A 12326-nucleotide genomic window follows, 5' to 3' on the forward strand; every position below is an offset into this window, starting at 1 on the left:
AATACCACCAGGTCCTGTGGCTGAAGATTATCGAGCCCTGCCATAGCTGAGCCAAACACCAGAGCAACATTTAGGGTGATAGGCTAGACATTTCTATATCTTCTTCTTACATTTCTCCACTTTCACTCTTTCTATCATTTTGTAAGTAAAGCTACTAAAAGTCATTTTGACTTAAGCTATAATATTTTTTAAATCAATGACCACATTATTAATTTAGAAATTTCATATTAGCATAAGAGCCTAAATTTTTATATTCTTACAGTTGTATGTGGCAACCTGCTCCCATTTATCATCCATCTTTCCATTTCTCTGTGTATAAAGCTCATCTTCAGTTCTTTGGAGATAGTAGTGTTTCAGGTTTTTAGTGTCACTTATCATTACCAGTAAAATATTTGTACTGAAAAAATGGATTTTTGCTGGGGTCAGTAAGAGTGCTTTGCAATTTCCTTAAATTTATGCAACCCAGCTCTCCTTTTTAAATCTCAGCTGTTTGGACCACCACTATTCATACATACGTGTCCCCAATATACTATTTGTAGTATATATGAACTTTCTAAACAAGTTTCCTGAGATGTTATTCAGATGTAAATTAAAAACTAATAGTAATGGGCAAAGCCAGTAGAATTAAAATGAAAAGCCTTCTAAACTAATGTATGTATTCAATGCCCTCCCAACTAAGTTAAAAAATAATAACAAAATTCACTTGGAAAAAAATATGTCAAGGAAAGAGGTCTAGTAGGACCAGATTTTAAAATGTACTATAAATCAGTAATTATCAAAACTATCCAGTACTGGCTAAGAAATAGAAAGATAATCAGTGGACCAGAACAGACAAACAGCAAGTAGCAGTAAAAGATTATAGTAACCTAGTATTTGAAAAAAAACATAGATCCAGGTTTTACGAATAAGAAATCACTATTTGGTAAAAATTGTTGGGACAACTGGAAAGTAGTTTGGCAGAACTAGGTAATATTTTTCACCATTCACCAAGATAAGATCAAAATGGATACAAGATCTAGACATAAAAAGAGATATCATAAGTAAATTAGAAGAACAAAGAATAATATTACCTATCAGATTTATGAATAGGAGAGGAATTTATGAGTAAACAAGAGAAAGCATCATCAAATGTAAAATGGATAATTTGGAGTATGTTTAATTAAAAAGTTTTATAAAAAAAACAAATGTTGCCAAGATTAAAAGGAAAGCAGAAAATCCAGGGGAAGAGGGGCAAATTTTATAGTCTTTCAGATCGAGATCTCATATCTAAAATATAGAGAGAATTTTGTCACATTTGTAAGAATAAGAGCCATGCCCCAGTTGATAAATGCGCAAAAGATATGAATAGACAATTTTTGAATGAAGAAATCAAAGCCATATATAAGTATCTGAAAAAATGTTCTAAATCACTACCAATTAGAGAAATGCATGCCAGAATAATTCTGAAATAGCATCTCCCACCCATCAAATTGGTTAAAATGACAAAAGGGATGTTGGAAAATAGGGACACTGATACACTATTAGTGAGCTGTCAACTCATTCAGCCATTTTGGAGAGCAATTTGGAGTTACACCCAGAGAGTTATAAAACTGTATATCCTTAGACCCAGAAATACCATTGCTGAGTCTGCTTCCTAAGGAGATCAAAGAAAAAGAAAAAGAATCTATATGTTCTGAAATACTTAGAACAGCTCTCTTTGTGGTGGCAAGGCATTGGAAATTGAGGGGATGTCCATCATTTGGAGAATGACTAAACAAATTATGGTATATTATTATAATGGAATACTGCTGCACCATAAGAAATTATCAGCAGGCTAGTTAAAAAAAAAAAAACTTGGAAAGAACTTGTGGGATAATGAACAATGAAATGAGTAGAACCAAGAGAACAGCATAACACAGTGATTAAGTGTGAATGTTACCTCCAAAGAGTGAACTAAAAGGTGAAAACATGAATGATTTAATTTATATAAACATGTCTCCCAGACAATATCATTTGTGAAGAAGGGCTGGGACATTTGTGAACAAATTTCATTAATTAAAAAAAAAGAAATCTGCATTATAGACATTCTTTATCCATTTGATCTTTCCTGAATTGATAGACAGGTCAAACTACTTTGAGTAGATTTTTTCAGGAGGCTGTGGATGCAATCAACACAATGTCATACACAAACAGGAACACGTAGAGAACTTCACCATCTACAGGGAATTCTTCTTTAACTAAAATTCTGCATAGGATCTCCATCAAGGTATGGAATAGGTATTTAAATACTATGTAATTGGCTAGAATAGTCCATAGCAGTTGGGAAGTCAGAAAATCATTGGTGATTGAATTACATCTTTGAAGGAAGGAAGGCAGAAGTGAAGAGAAAATTAGTTCTAAGCATGGGAAATTGTTGCTGTGAAGTAATGAAGATGGAAGAGAGAGTATCATGTTGAAAAATAATAAGAAAATGAGTCAGGTTGGACTGCAGAATGCAGAAGAGGATAATATAAAGAATAAAAGTTTACAGATAAGAGAAAATGATCCATGGAACAAAGTATCAAAAGGGATAGAGTCATGTGCAGAAGTCAGCCATATCTTTTTCTAAGCCAGAGCAAAAGAAAGGCTGATTAGGAATATTGGAAATTCTTGGCATGTAAAAGATGGGAAATGACTTTGACCCAGCCATAGCACTGCTGGGTCTGTACCCCAAAGAGATAATGGACAAAAAGACTTGTACAAAAATATTCATAGCTGCACTCTTTGTGGTGGCCCAAAACTGGAAAACGAGGGGATGCCCATCAATTGGGGAATGGCTGAACAAACTGTGGTATATGTTGGTGATGGAGTACTATTGTGCTAAAAGGAATAATAAAGTGGAGAAGTTCCATGGAGACTGGAACAACCTCCAGGAAGTGATGCAGAGCGAGAGGAGCAGAACCAGGAGAACATTGTACACAGAGACTAATACACTGTGGTATAATCGAATGTAATGGACTTCTCCATTAGTGGCGGTGTAATGTCCCTGAACAACTTGCAGGGATCCAGGAGAAAAAAACACCATTCATAAGCAAAGGATAAACTATGGGAGTGGAAACACCGAGGAAAAGCAACTGCCTGAATACAGAGGTTGAGGGGACATGACAGAGGACAGACTCTAAATGAACACTCTAGTGCAAATACTATCAACAAAGCAATGGGTTCAAATCAAGAAAACATCTAATGCCCAGTGGACTTACGCGTCGGCTATGGGAGGTGGGGGGGAGGAAAAGAAAATGATCTTTAACGAATAATGCTTGGAAATGATCAAATAAAATATATTTAAAAAAAAAAAGATGGGAAATGAGATGGGGAAAATATGAAAAAGTTCACCATGCTATCAGAACAAAAAAAGTGGAGTAAGTTTTTTGTCACAATCTATTTTTCCTTAGCCTTTTATCCAATAAAAGAACATAGGATCTTGTTCTAAGATGGAATGACTTTCTAAAAATAAAGGGTTAAGAAAATTGGGCAAATGTACTAAAAAGACACCTGTGATAAAGTATCACAAATAAAACACTTTGTTTTTCCTTTATGAGAGATAATAAGTAACAAGCCCAGACCCCAGTGCCCAGGGCAATTGTATAAAGAATAATGTATATTTTCATAGAGAATGAAGACAAGTGTATATAATGTTCCATTCAAAGAGGAAAAAACATTTCATTGCTCCTGGCATCAAACAAAATTTCATTAAATAAAGAGACTCCGTAAGTCTGCCAGAAAGGTTAGTATCTGTATAAATACATGAATTTCCAAAAAGAAAAAAAAAACAAACATTATGTTTCCCCATGACATATGGCACCTGGCATGCACCCATGTTACACAAGAGGAAATCTATATTATGTTACAAAACAATAGAAAGGACCTTATCAGGACTTTTAGGAAAGAAAAGAGGAATTATATCCACTGTTCCCCCGCCCTTGAGGAAAAATAGATAATAGAGAAGTACTGTATAGTTGAATAGGGTTGATCCACAGAACTATCAAAATAGCTGCCTGAGGCTTTTTCCACTCTTCTTCCTCCAACCCATTCTCCAGGAACAAATTATGCCTTGATCTAGTTCCACCACTCCTCTGCTCAAAATTCTTTAATGGATTACTATTGTCCAAGGAAAATTGTAACTAAAATGTAGGTTTTAAGGTAGGTTTAAGGTTTCCAACAACTGTGTAAGGTAATTCATGCAAGCATAATTTTCATGATGAAGATGAAGAATTTGAGGCTCAAAAGAGGTTAAAAGACTTGTCCATCACTATAGCAATTAAAAACTAGAATTTGACATCAGGTCTCCTTGGTCTACAAACACCTCTCTGTTTACTGTATCACCTTAGCTTGGCATTCAAAGACCTCCACAGTTTGTCAAGACTAACTTTCCAGCCTTATTTTGAAATGTTAATGTACTCTATACTAACAAACCTGAATAAATTATTGCCCCTCAACCATGCCCTACAACTGTTCTGTTTTCTTTTTTTGCTCAAGACATTCTCTATGCCAGGGGTGTATGCCCTCCTTGTTTTCTCCCTTAATGTAAAACTAAATACTGCCTCCATTAATCCTTTCTTGATTATTCCAGTTGGTAATGGCTTCAGATCTAGTATGAAATATTGGGAAACACAACGTATATCATTCAGCATTGTTACTTTGTCCCTAAACTAACCCATCTTGTTTTTGTCAGAGAGCCAACCTCAAAATTATCCTTAGCTTACATTTATTCATTACCCTGTATCTTAACAGTTGCCTGGTCTTAAAAATTCTACCTTTGCCTCACGTCTACTCCTTTCCTTGTATTCATATAGGGCCACCAGTCTAATTCAATCCCTCAGCTTCCTCCATATTTTCCGTTCTATCTCCCACTCCCTGCCCCTGCACAAGTTATCCTTCCCCGCCCCACCTCATGCCTGAAATGTTGCTGCTCTTCATCTCCAGTTCTTAGAACTATTAGCTTCCATTCACTAATATGCTTTGAAACCTCAACTTCAGCTTTTTGAAGACTATTAGAGTCTTCTATTCCTGGTAACCATTGAAGTGTAAATTACTGATATCAGGACAGCATTTGATCCAAAAGCAGGAAAAGAGAGTTTGTGTGCACTGGACTCTTCAAGAAAGGGAGAAAGATTGAAAAGTAAGCAGGCCAAGGGTCCTGAAACAAATCACCTAATATGTAACTTTGCCTGGAATTGTTCCTGTTTACCTTTATCTGTACAGGACAAATAAAAGCAGTGAGGTATTTAGGGTTTGCCATTTGTATAATATATAGGTTAGATGTGTAGCCAGTAGAATCAGAGTATAGTAACTTTGGGAGTATTAATAGGGTTCTTGGAGCAAAGCCACCTGAATGGGCAGTGTTCTTGGGTTTATTTGCATGTGTATTAATACATCTATATCTATATATATTTTCTGCATAAGTTTCTTGGAGCTTTTTAAAAAATGTCTAATTTTAATGTCACTTTACATGAGATAACTCAGTTTCTTCAAAGATGTAAGGTGTTTTATTTCTTTGATGTGTAGTTTGGTTTATAAATAATTTATAACTGAGTATTCAGTGTAAATAAGAATAAAAGTAAAACAATTCCTTCTTTTAAAATAAACAACTAAACCATCACTGGGAGAGGGAAGGAAAGGGAGGAAGTTAAATAAATAAATTCAATCATATAACTTAGGAAAACTTGTGAGGAAATGTGATAATGCATGTAATACACACACACACACACCCATATATAATTTTAAAATAACTACAAAAAACTGCTAACTTCCTTAACATTTCCTCTCAATTTCTATCTCCTACAAGAGATCTTTGGTGATTGTCCCTGCTTATTAGTTTTGCCTCGGCTTTGGCTATAAATAATCTCAACATCATTGATTTTTCTTTACAGGATCTGCTTTCTCTTTATTCATTTTATTTTATTTTTTGCTTTTCTTGGAACTTCTGGAGACTCCTTTAGATTTTTTAAGGAACTTCCACTTACCAAGACTAAGGATCTAATTTTCCCAGTGAGTTTCTCGCCTTCACTGCAGAAGCATCAATTAATTTCAACAGGATTTTGGCTTTAGTGAGAAATACAAACAGAAAATGAAATTAATAAAGTGCTTTCTTAAAGCACAACCCCAAAGGTCCCCACTATTAGCAATAATTTTGGAAGATACATCAGATTTTTCTAAGTCATTGGTTTACATGAAAAGCCCAGCAAAAAATTTTATTTTAAATATAATGAATCAGTGACCCAATTACCTATCCATCCTGAGTTCAAGTAGTAAAATAAATGCAGTATCACAGCCAACATATTCCACTCTTTTTCATGGAGATAACCTTGAAGAATAGTCAAATACAATTTCTAATACACAGAGTCTACTACCACCAATCTCACTATCTCTAGAAAACTTACCTTATATACATAGATCATCTTCCTTTCCTCAGTTCAGATAGCTACTGTTCCTCCTAAAAAGTATATACATTTAAAAAATTTTTAAATGAAAATGAGATGTAGATATATATACATATATGCCCATATTATATTTTATTTGTTAGATTTTGTGTATATTTATACTCAAATATATACATTTATATATTTTGCTTCCACTGAGTTAACTTCTGAAGGAAAACAAAGAGGAAATGATTGCAATCTTCAAATGTCTGAAGAACTATCACGTGAAAGAAGAATTAAACTTATAGCTCCAGACCAATGGTTAGAAGAAAAATGAAGTAAATGTTACCTTGGAGGGAAGAAATCTAGACTAACAGGAGTTGTCTTCAAAACATCAGAAAAACTTCCAAATTAAATCAAAATTTATATTTCATTATATGGTTTGAGTATGCTTAAATATTTAATTTAGAACAAAAAAATGAAAGCAACTGAAAGTTTGTGCACTATTCAGATGCCTCACACTTTTATTTCATGAATATTTTCTTCAAAAAGGGAATCAGGAAGCCCTGAATATAGTCAGCAGGGATCAATGTTATACTCTCAAAAAATTAAACTGACTGATTTACCAAGGTAGACGTCATTTCAGAATTGGTTGTCTATGTGCACTTAATTTTAGAACCAAATTCAACAACAATGCCAAATTAAAAATGATAAAAAATGAGAAGGCACTGAAATCAAAGAAAAAAAATCTTCAATTTGGCATATTCAAGCAATCTACTCCACACACAAAAAAGGGATGTTAATGCATTGCTGGTGGAGTTGTGAATTGATCCAACCATTCTGGATGGCAGTTTGGAACTATGCCCAAAAGTCTTTAAAAGACTGTCTGCCTTTTGATCCAACCATACCACTGCTGAGTTTGTACCCCAAAGAGATAATAGAGAAAAATATGTGTACAAAAATATTTATAGCTGCACCCTTAGTGGTGGTAAAAAATTGGAAAATGAGGGTTTGCCCTTGATTGGGGAATGGCTGAACAAATTGTGGTATCTGTTGGTGATGGAATACTATTGTGCTCAAAGGAATAGTGAACTGGAGGAATTCCATGTGAACTGGAATGACCGCCAGGAATTGATGCAGAGTAAAAGGAGCACCAGGTGAACCTTATACACAGAGGCGGATACACTGTGGCTCAATAGAATGTAATGGACTTCTCTACTAACAGAAGAAAAACAACTGCTTGATCATATGAGTCAATGGGGATGTGATTAGGGATATAGACTCTAAATGATCACCCTAGTGCAAATATCAATAATATGGAAATAGGTCTTGATCAATGACACATGTAAAAGCCAGTGGAATTGCTTGTTGGCTTTGGGAGTGGGGTGGAAGGAGGGAAGGGAAAGAACATGAATCATGTAACCATAGGAAAATATTCTCAATTAAATAAAATTTTTCAAATTAAAAAACATATAACTGCTAACTTGTAAAACATTTCATAAGATGGAAGATTGAATAGCATTATCTCATAAAACAACAAAAAAGTCACCGAAGAAAAATAACCCTACAGAAAACTTAATCTGACACCCAGCTAAACCACATATTCTCTGGTTACTTGTAAATATAATTCAAAGAAAGGCAATGTAAAAAGGAATAGATTTGTTGATCCTCTTTATACTGTATCTCAGTGATTTCATCAGCTATCATGGGTTCATCTGTTTCTGTGTAGATTTCCAAATCTATATATTCATTCCTCTCCTGAGCTCCAGACCCATTACCAGCTATGTTTAGACATCTTGAACTGTGAGTCCTATAGGCATCTAAAACTCAACATGTACCAAAGAGTATTCATCATGATCTCTCTCCCCACCTTTGTTCTTCTCAGCTTCCCCATAGCTATCTAAAGCACCACCATCCTTCCAGTTACCCAGGCTTACAACCTTAATGTTATCCTCAGCTCCTCACTCATCTTTCACCTCCAGGATCAAACATTAGCTTGGCATTCAAAAATCCTTCATAACCTATTATGAACCTCCCATAACCATAACCTCCCAAGCTTTCTAGACTTCTTACTCCTTACAACCACACCCCCACCATATTCTTCTAATCCAGTAACACTGGCCATCTTGCTGTTCCTCAAACAAAACATTCCCTCTTATAATTCCAGACAGCTTCACTGGCTATCCAGCATGCATGGAGTAACATCCCCCCTCATCTCTACCCCAGGGCTTCCTGCAAATCCCAGTCAAAATTCCAGTTTCTATAGGAAACCTTTCTTACTCCCTCTTAATTCCATTGCCTTTCCTCTATTTCCTATTTATTCTCTATATCAGTGATGGTGAACCTTTTAGAGGGGTAGGTGATGTGAGAAATGCTACAGTCACAGGTGGAGAGGCAAAGGAGAAGAGCCTGGCCCCTTCTCCCTCTGGCTGGGGCAATAGCAAGGATGCCCACAAAGAAGGCTCTGAGTACCCCCTCTGGCACATGTGCCATAGCTTTGCCATCATGGCTTTATATAGTTTGTTTTACATTGTTGTTTTTATGTTGTCTCCCCATTAGATTAAATCAATATTAAATCAGTCAATAAACATTAAGCACCAACTCCATGCCATAGACTTGTGGACTCCTTGAGAGCAGGCACCATCTTCTATTTTTCTTTATATGCCTAGTGTTTAGCACAATGACTAGCACATGCTGTTCAGTTGCTTCGGTCTTAGTTATGTCAATCTTTATGACCCCATTTGGGGCTGACTGGCCTATAGTGATCACTTAATAAATGTTTACTTATTGACTGGTTAAATCATCCTGCCTGAGGCCAGTATCTATTCGAAGATACTAAAATTCAACAACACTCTGGGTTAGATAGGTGACAAAGTGGATTGGAAGCCAGTCCTAGAAGGGTAAGGTCCTGGATTCAAATCTGGCCTCAGACACTTCTTAGTTGTGTGACCCTAGACAAGTCACTTAACCCAAATTGCCTAGCCCTTATTACTTTTGTGTCTCGTAACTAATACTCAGTATTGATTCTAAGACAGAAGGAGAGGGCTAAAATAAAATCCACCTTTATGGAGAGTAAAGTATATTTATATCCATTCTAGGGACTAAAAATATCTAATATATTCAGAGCCAGACTTACCCAAACTATAAGAGAATTTACTGGTTTTGAAGTCAGAGGACTTCAGAGGATTTGAATCCTGCTGCTGCCACTTATTTCTTATGCAGTCTGAAATTAGTCACTTCAGATCTTTGGGCTTCCAGATATTCATCTGTAAAATGAGGGATTTGGACACTCATCATCATAATAATCTTCACTTGATCCTTCCATATTCTTATCCTTTATCTCTCCTGCCTTTTGTAGCCAAACTTGAAAAAGCTGCCTGCAATTGGTGCCTCCACTTTCTATCCCCCCATTCTCTTAATCATTTACAACTAAGTTTCCAGCCTTATCATTCCACTGAAACTACTCTCTCCAAAGTTATTAATGATCTCTTAGTTGTCAAATTCAGTGACCTTTTCCTAGTCCTTATTTTCCTTAACTTTTCTACAGTCTTTGTTTGACATTGTTGGTCACCTCCTCCTTCATAGTCTCTTCTCTCTAGACTTTGGGGATACCACTTTTTTCCTGATTTACCTCCTACCTATCTGACCACTACTCTGTTTCATTTGCTGGATCTTCCTTCAGATCATACCTGCTTACCATAGATGTCCCTCAGGGTTCTGTCCTGTACCCTATCTCTGTTGCCAGAGAAGATGATTATATTAGTGGGTAGAAATTTTCCCTTTAGGCCTATTTAATCACCCTTCCATGCATGTTTCTAGAAACAATACCAGCTTTGTTTTTTGTGGAGACATTAATGTACATTCCCTGAATATTTAGTGTAGTAAATCTCTTAAACCCATTTTTAGACACTCAGTGAAAAGGGTTTTTGGAAAACTTTTTACAAATACAAAATAGCCCTAAGTAAATTCTATTTTAAAAGGTCTTGACATGTATATTAGAACAAAGTCTTAACCACACACATACAAAGGCAATTCTGTGGAGTCATCATATCCTCAATCCATCATATTTTCACTTTTCTGTAGTTAGAATATACCTCAACTATCATCACTTACAATATGCTAAACCTACTAAGTTGACAATAACACAAAACTCTAAGTCTGTATATATAGGAATGCCTTCCTTTAGTAATTTCCAAATGAGAATTTTGAACCTGATCATGGAAATGGGGTATAGTGAAAGAAGAAAGAACCTGATGAATTTATAAATCATTGGTCTAATTAACTCTTCTTTGCTTTATACATATTTAGACATAACAAAATGAAAATCTAAAGGTAATAAAATGAATAATCAGGACCATCTGCAATTATACATTTCTTATTTACTAGATAAGTTTTGCCCAAGAAGCAAAGTTTGGATAGGTATAACTGTGACCCAAATAGTCACTACAAAATTAGAGGGTCCTTTGTTAGAGGAAGTCCAAAAGATCTGCCTACAAATCCCAAAATGGTTACCAAAGCCTAATGCTCCAGCAACTATTCAAAGGCTCTGTTGTATTAATTATTCAACTTGTTGAGAGTTAATTCTTCTGGCTCTGATTTGCATAGGGCTAGTGCAAAAGGTAGTGAAGAATAAAATAGTTCAAGAACAAATGAGAGAGCCCCTGTTAGTCTAGATTTCCCCCCTCCAAGGTTGTAAATATGTACAAAGAGCATCCATTAGGCTCAAGATCTGCCTGTAATAAACAAAAGCAAAGGAACACCTTTTGAAATTTGAAGGGGTTTTAAGTAGGAAATAAAAGAACATATGAATTTTGAGTTACCCTTCTGATCACTCCAGAAATGGTCTATTACTAATAAAGCTATCCACATTACTTGCTTTTCTAGTCTCATTTTAGATAATTCCCCTAATCTCTCCTCACTCTGCCTCATTTTACTCATCTATAATGTGGCAATTCAATCTGAGACCTTAAGATCAGAGGTCCAAAGTTGGAAGATCCTCAGATTCCTAATTTGATAGGATTGGCAAGAAAATTAATTTCATATCTCCTCCTAAAACATAGAGACCTGCTTCCCTTATTTGAAAAAAAAATTATGATAATCTTCAGTCCTCATGACACAATGCCACTGAAAAATGCCAAAATTTTTCTGTGGAGTACCATTCATTGTCAAGAATCTAATACAAAAAAAAGGGAATATATACTCTTAAGCATCAGTCATGAACTCTAATTTTTTCAGATCAGTCTTATGAAAGTACACACTTCAACTAGATAGTTTAAAGAGAAAGCCTTACTCCAGGGCAGCTTGTTAAAACATCCAGGGGGAACAGCAAGGGATAGCAAGTCCATTCATTTTGGTAAGATTTATAATTATTAGCATTATTTTTCTCAGAAGTTCCAGAGGAATTATTTCCCTAAGATAGCTGCTCCCCTCATTTCATACAAATTCAATCTTTTCCCCTACAAATTAAACACATCGTGTAATATCAATAAGCTTGACTTACCTGCACAGCACAGGTGAAGAGATTAAGCAGAAATCCAGGTGTTCATTCAGGCCATTAAAAAATCATAAGCAGATTGTGTCATTTCCTTGAAAGGGAACTGTGGCTTTAAAATTGGAAAATGAAAACTAATGGTTTCCAAGGTAGTATAAACTAAACAAGTGTAACCTGAGTGTTTGTTTTGGCTCATGACTTAAATAATAATCCTATGTCTCTGGTGTGAGTAATACATGCTTAGAGGAAAATGAAACTGGAATCAATATTTTAAAGCTATCTATACATGTGTGTTCCCTTTTTTAAAATTACATTTTTTAACCCTTATTTTCGGTCTTAGTAGCAACTCTAAGACAGAAGGGCTAGGCAAATGGATTAAGTGGCTTGCCCAGGGTCACACAGGAAGTGTCTAAGATCAGATTTGAATCCAGGTCCTCTGGACTCTAGTCCTGGCATTC

At 35.5% G+C, this 12326-nt stretch overlaps 1 non-coding gene across 1 annotated transcript in view; it reads right to left on the reverse strand.

Moving 5' to 3' along the window:
* LOC100025224 (uncharacterized) overlaps positions 1–11983 on the reverse strand; it is a 54822-nt gene extending 42839 nt beyond the window's left edge. The window contains exons 1-4 of the transcript XR_001628375.2: positions 11878–11983; positions 9514–9643; positions 6399–6451; positions 5982–6060 (exon numbers count right to left, since the gene is read on the reverse strand). This is a non-coding gene — a transcript (uncharacterized LOC100025224). The remainder of the gene's footprint in view (positions 1–5981; positions 6061–6398; positions 6452–9513; positions 9644–11877) is intronic.
* Positions 11984–12326: the final 343 nt, after the last annotated feature.

This window comes from Monodelphis domestica, chromosome 2, assembly GCF_027887165.1.
Source record: "Monodelphis domestica isolate mMonDom1 chromosome 2, mMonDom1.pri, whole genome shotgun sequence".
Classification (NCBI taxonomy): Eukaryota; Metazoa; Chordata; class Mammalia; order Didelphimorphia; family Didelphidae; genus Monodelphis; species Monodelphis domestica.